Here is a 6,893-nt window from a genome sequence, read left to right as displayed (position 1 = left end):
GGAGAACGTGCATGTCGCGGCCGGGGCGGCCGGAGGCCTTCCCAGTTCTCCGCAGCCCCCATCTCCCTTCCGAAGTCAGCTTGTGTCATTAACGAGAGCCACGTGCCTGATGGCGCAGAGCGGACAGAGGCAGCGACAGGGCCGCAGTGTGAACAGCTGTCCTTACGACTCCGCCCGCAGAAGCAGAAGCAGAAGCAGCCCCTCTGGGCGAAGAGACCGAGCTCTGCGGAAAGGCACGCAGCGCGTTAGGGGCGCGGCGGCGCCCCGAGTTTTGCTTCGGATGATGGACGCAGGCTTCTTAGTGTCCTTCAATGTGATTTCTTTCTTCTTCTTTTTTTTTTTTTTAGCAACTGAAAACCAGCAACTGAACAATCTTGAAATGAAATGAAATATCGAAAGATAGTAGGGAGTCTACAGCCATGCCACCCTGGACAAGCCCCATCCGAAGCTAAGCAGGGTCGGGCCTGGTTAGTACTTGGAGGGGAGACCACCTAGGAAGACCAGGTGCTGTAGGCCTAAAAAATAAAAAAGAAAAATAAGGGATTGTAAACTGACAAGGTCCCTGCAATCTGTGAGGTCAACCAAGGGTTGCCTCGCCTAAAAAAAAAATTCAAAAAAAAGATGGTGGGGAGGAGGAGGGGAGAAGAGGAAGCCGCACTGCTCTGGGGAGTGAAGAACCCGAAATGCAGAAAACTGTTCAGAAAATTTGCCAAAAAGGTACAAACCAAAAACTCCGATGAGCAAGGCTGCTGAGCCTAATGCAGGACAGGACAAATGTCCCCGAGTTGGGGGGAGACTCAGCCCCGTACTGAGAGAAGACAGGCCTTTGGCGAAGAGCATTCCACACACACGCCAAGGGCAGAGTCCAAGGGGGAGTTTATAGAAAAGGGGTGACACTCCACATACAGAACGCGGTCTCCTCTCAGAGGCACAGAGTGACAGGGACAGTGAGAGGGACCCGGAGTGTTCCGAGAAGTCAGTGTATGAACCGTTCGTTGGTCCCTGGGAGCTATAGTGTAAAAGACTCTGTTAACCCGTTTCCTTTGACGTGACGCACAGCGAGGCAGGGGCCGAGCACGCAGGTGGAAGGGTAAGAATACAGAGAGTGAAAGGCCTGCCGGAGGGTCCCGGCCTCTGAGGCATAGGTTCCCCGTGCTGTGGCCACAGGGAGTGACTCCGTTGGTTCCTGTCTCCCCTGCACAGGTGTGGGGCATGGCTGTCAGCAGTCCCAGCAGAGATGTCCCTTTGTTCTGCAGGTCTCCACAACCCCCGCCCCCCGCCCTCCCCGGGCCTGGCCACAGGCCTGATCAGCACACCGCAGTTTCTGATGTGGCTTGATTAACATTTTAATTCTCTTGCCTCTTCCCTACATTAAACCCACTCTGTGTCATTCTGCCTTGTGTCCCTGAATCACCCCATGGCCTCGGTCAAGTCTGCAGGCTCCAGCCTCAGTTTACCTGTTTGCAGAGTGAGAGAAAGGACCACACAGTGTCCCAGCTTTGTTCCAGTACGTGATGTCTGCACCATTAGTGACAGTGTCGCCTTTTACGACCAGGCCCCTAACAGCAGCTCGGAACGCATTATTGGGGTGGGAAAGTGGGGTTAAGGCCATCGTCCAGTCAGTCGAAGGATGAATCTGCAGCAGAATGACAGAAGGAAAATGCAGGACAGACGACAGGATGACAAGGACATGGCTGATACGCGCGTGAGAGAGACAGGAGAGAGATGCACACGTCTTGCACGGTGGCATCGCCCGTCTCCCCGTGGTTTGGGGAGCATCAGGTGTGCTTACCTGCAGCACACGGTTCTTCACACAGCAAGCATCTGGCCCCTACGCCAGGAGACTCTGACCTCTGGCAGGCCTCCCCAGAGGCGGCACCGGAATTGTCATCTGCCCCCTGGGTCAACCAAGAGCCCTGTGGACAAACAAGGACATCTGTGAGCCTGGCGGGGTCGGCAGATGTGGCTGGAAAAAGGTCCGTTCTTGCGTTCCTCTTTCATGCTCCGCTCCAGGTCACCGAGGCTACGTCCGGGGAGCTGCCACTCCCCGCCCACCCGCTTCTCCTCCCGGCCATTCACACTCGCCATCTGCTCCCTCCTTCCAGTCAGCCGTCCAGAATCTGCCCGGTCACCCACCGCTCCAGCATCCGACAGGGACAAGAGCAAATGACCAGCGAACAAAACTGTCTCAGCAGGCAGGTTTCCCGGATTCCGCCCTGGTTATTAAAACCAAGAAGGAAAGCGTGACCCTTCACCACTTATTTTTAATTCAGTGGTTTTTATTCTGAAATGGGGATCAGACTAAGTTCCTACATTTCTTCTCGCCTGATGAGCCTGCAAACCAGAAGGAAGGAAATGTGCAGATTCATGGACCGTGGCCTTCGGGCTGAAGAATTAACTCTAATGGTACCAGATGAGAGGAAAGCAAAGCACAAAGTCGCCGCCCTGTCCACTTCTGGCTTCTACACGGGGTGATCGGCGGGGAGAGACGAGCCAGGCTCCCTCCCGTCTTCCGTGCCATCTGTGTCTCCGTGGGGCAAAGTTTCTGCTGCCTTGGTCCGCCCGGTTGCTGCTCTCGTCTCTGGGTCATTGTGACAGCCTTGAGGCCGGATCCCTGGTTCCCCCCTCGCTGTTCCAGCATCTTTTCAACAAAGCAGCCAGAGGGATGCCGGTAACGGACGAGTCAGATCATGGGACTCCCCGCTCAGAGCGCCCTGTCGGCGCCCCACCCCGCTGTGAGCCAGTCGCTGGTGGAGGCCAGCAAGGCCCCTGTGATGCACCGTGGCTGTAACCCTAACCCCTCAGGCTCGTTCCTCTGCATCCTCTGCCAAGCAGGGGCCACGCCCACCCACCCCAGGGGGCTCCCTTTGCCTGGAATGCCCTTTCCCCACAAGATGCCCTACTCGCCCCCTTCCGTCATCCAGGCCCTTAACCTTAGGGAGCCCTTCCCAGACCACCTGCCCGACATCAAATTGCGACTCGGCCCAGCCCCATCACCTCCATCCTCTGGCTCTGCTTTATTTTTCTTCAAAGCACTTACCAACTTCTAAAATTCTCTGAGCCTTACTTTTAAAACTTTCCAACCCCTCCAAGAACGTAAGCTCAGCTGGGAGGCCAGAGATCGCTGCCTGTTGCGTTCACTCATGGGCCTACGCCAGGGCCTGGCACGGACAACTGCTCAAACGATGTTTGTATTTTTTTCCCAAAGAGGCCACGATAGCAGCTGAGATGAGACACACATATCAGTGGCAGCGGGAGCCCACGCGGCATCTGTCCGCGGTGACTTTCCCAGGTGGAGTCACGTGCTGAGCTGTCACTCCCACGCGAACGGAAACACACGAAACCCCTCTGAACCGCCGGAGCTGGGGCCCAGCCCCACACCCCTGCCGTGGCCATCGTCCATGGTGAGCATTCCGCCCGCTGGCAGCCTGCCAGAGCACTCCGCTGAGTCAGAAGTCAGCGCCGTCTCTGTCACTCACAGGTGAGCAAGCATCGGTGAAACACTCACCCTGATCCCAAATGGACGAGCGTGCTTTGCACGCGTACCTGCACGGAACCTCAGCAGTCTGCAGAAGTGCGAGCTAGCGTCTGTGTCTGCGTCTTGGGGTCACGAGTCGCTTCCTCCCTATGATATGGGAGGTTCGGGGGAGATCGTCTCGGTCCTGACCGGCCTGTCATCTACGACTCTGTGACTGCAGGTGCCTCGGACCTCAGCTCACTGTGTTTCTCGGCCTCCGTCCTGTCCACTCGGTCCTTGTCCCACCGCGGCCTGGAACCACGTCCAGACGCCTCCACTGACTGCCGATCGTAGCCCCGAGTCTTGCTTCCTGCAGTCCCGTGCGCGCCCCTCAGCTCCCCACCCAGGGAGACGACAGAGAGGAGCCAGCGGCGTGCGGAGGGGGCTGGCTTCACCCGCAGTGACATTTCTCGGGGTGCGGGCTGGAAACGCATCTCAGAATGGAAGTCTTTCTTCGGGGACAGCAGACACAATCCCGTGGGTTTTCATTCTGACGCATGGCTAAGGGCTGTTTATTAATGCAGTTCGAAAATATGGGTCACGGCTACCTGGTTTCCACAAACTAAATTTAGGGCATCGTTAGAGTTCGCTAAAGACTCTGATTTTCTGTTCTCTCCAGAAGCGGCCACCGACGCTGCTCCGGAGAACGTGCGAGTGTGAGGACGAGGGGCCCCCGCGATTCTGGACGGTGCCGTGTTCCTGCTCTCAGGTTGGCCTTGGTTTCGGATCCCTGCTCTAAGTGACGTGGGAATGGTCAGAGTTGAGGAATTAAGCCGGGGCGTGCTTGCTGACGTCGCCCGTGGCCTTGGTCCACCGATGCGTTTTCCGCGGTTCCGCTGCCGCTGCTCGCTCCTGTGCTGTCTTCTCTGCCTCCAGAAAGCTGGGGCGCTCGGAACCGGCGTCGGGGCGTCGGCTCTGCTGTAACGCGACAGGGTCTAAAGCGCCAGACTCCCCTCGTGTGCCACCCTTCGTCCCAGTGTCCTGTGGGCCAGAGACGCTGGGCAGCCACGTTCCAATCAAGCAAACTGACTGTGCAGTTTTAAATTTACGCCAGGCCCGTCCCTGGAAAAGCAGGGCCTCCTGGGATCGGCCAGCCCGCCCCACCCCCAAGCCCTCTCTGTGCCAGGCTTGGGCCTGGAAGAACAGACTGGCAAAGGCCTTTCTGTTCTGGAACGCTCGGGCGTAAATCTCGCTGACAACAGTGTCTGGCCTGGCGCCTTGGGCAGCGATATAATCGATGAATGCAAAGGGCAATAACACTTTCCCTGCAAAAGGGTTTTCTCCCTCGCTCAGAAACCTCCTGATCTAAGTGACGAAGGCATTTGCCACTTCTCTCTGAAATGTTACTTCTGTGTGTCCCCTCACCCAGCTCTGCGGGGTGTCGCTGAGGGCGGGGACCGCGCCTCGCTTCCTTCTGCATAATTGGTGAGCAGCCCAGGGCAGGGCCGGGGCAAAGAAACATAATCAACTCTTGGACTGAATTCAAGCCGGAGAAGAAGGTGACGGTCAGAAAAGTCGAGCCTGTGTCTACCCGGTCGTGGCACGAGCTGTCGGGGAGGTGGCTTACAGACAGGACCCAGCCGTCTTTCAAAGCGGGGCCAGGGCTGTGAGCCTCGGCCCTGAGAGGGCGTCTCCCCCCCAGAAATGGTGGGAGACCGACGGGGGGGCCTGGGAGGGCCTTGGAGGAATAACATCCTCATCCCCGGAACCTGTGACTGTGTCCCTTAGGTGGCCGAGGGGACTTGGCGGATGTGTAAAGTGAGGATCTTGAGGTGGGGACTATCGGGGAGTGTCTGGGCGGCTCGGTGTGACCACTGGCGTCCTTGTCCTTGTGAGAAGCAGGAGGGCCAGCGTCAGAGGAGGCGTGACAACAAGCAGAGGTCCGGGCAGGGGGACGACAGCCAGTGCATGCAGTGGGCCCTAGAAGCTGGGAGAGGCAAGGCCAGGGATGACCCCAGGACCCCAGACGGCCGTGGCCCACCCACACCTTGGCGTTGGCCCCGAGGCTGGTTTTGGACTTCTGACCTCCAGGACTGTAAGATGCTGGACTGTGTCGTTTTCAGCCACTGAGCGTGTGGTCATCTGTCACAGCAGTGATAGGGAACAGAAGCTGGGCAGGAAGTGCGGACTCAGGTTCGGGAGGGCAGGCTGGGGGGCGGTGGGGCTGAGCGGCAGGGCAGCGATTTCAAGGGGGGCCCCCCACTTCTCACTCCCAACCCGACTGCTCATACAGTGACCCCCACGACCTCACGTGTGCTGCTGTGACCATTAGAGTGGTGATCGGGTCACAGCCTATCCGGACAGACAGATGAGTGACAGTGACCGTGCGAGATCGCTGACCGCACTGGCCTTCACGGGGGGGGGCTCCGAGCAGACCCAGGGGATGGGGCACCATAGCACCCCTGCCGTGACCACGGGGGCCAGCGTCCCCACTTTGACTGTGGGAGCTGGTCACCCTGCTGTGACCATGGAGCCAGCGTCCCCGCCGTGACCATGGGAGCCAGTGTCTCCGCTGTGACCATGGGATGGGAGCCGGTGACCCCGCTGTGACCAGGCTCCGGCACTGGCTTCGGGGTTGAGGACACGTGGTGGTGATCGGGACAGGCTCCCCCTCTCCAGACCTGCAGTCCAGTGGGGAACAGGCCAGATGTGGGCGAAGCAGAAGGATGCTACGCAGAGAAGGCCAGGGGACAACGAGCCTCTGACTGGAGGACCTGACCTGTCCGCGAGGGAAGACAAAGCGCTTCCTTCGGGAAAGAGAGGACAGTACCCGAGGCGTGAGGAGTGGGGGAGGGGAGGCTGCGGCGGGAACAGCCCGAACAGCCCGTGTGAGGACCCCAGGTCGGGAGTGAAACTGTACTTGGCCCCCTGAGGCCGCGAGGAGCCGGGCTTGCTAAGAACTTCACCTTCCCCATAGCGGCGAGTCATGTGGTCGGGTTGCACCTGGCTGCAAGGTGGAGGACAGGTTGTACCGGGGAGAGGTGGGTGAGGACGGCAGAGGCGGTGGCTGCCCCAGCGCCCGGGACCCGGAGGCTGCCCACGGAGTCTTAGCAGCCACCCCGAGTCCACACACTGCCACCTGGCTCGTCTGCTAGAGCGAGTCAGGGTTTCAGTCTACCTGACTCTTCTGCCTGAGAACAGATGAGCACACGAGTTCTCGTGATTTCTCCAAAGCCCGGACAGACGAGCAGGTCCAGGCAGCGTCCACGGGGAGGTGAGGGACGTGGCCGTGCTGGCAGGTGCATCGACCACGCCCGAATAGCCACACGCAGGAGGCAGATGAGCTAGAATTTTCCTACTGGTTCCAGCTTCGCGGGCAGCTCGGGCAAAGGACCGTTCTCGCCCCAGGAGAATTATCATCTGTTAGAACAAAGCA

The 6,893-nt window shown here is 58.9% G+C and overlaps 1 pseudogene; it reads left to right on the top strand.

Annotated features, from left to right (window-relative positions):
- The first annotated feature begins 409 nt into the window (after positions 1–409).
- LOC112477552 lies at positions 410–516 on the top strand (annotated as a pseudogene).
- Positions 517–6,893: the final 6,377 nt, after the last annotated feature.

Source organism: Pteropus alecto, unplaced genomic scaffold, assembly GCF_000325575.1.
Source record: "Pteropus alecto unplaced genomic scaffold, ASM32557v1 scaffold53, whole genome shotgun sequence".
NCBI classification, from domain to species: Eukaryota; Metazoa; Chordata; class Mammalia; order Chiroptera; family Pteropodidae; genus Pteropus; species Pteropus alecto.
The sequence above is the reverse complement of the archived record's forward strand: the minus strand, read 5'-3'. Positions and strand labels throughout refer to the sequence as shown.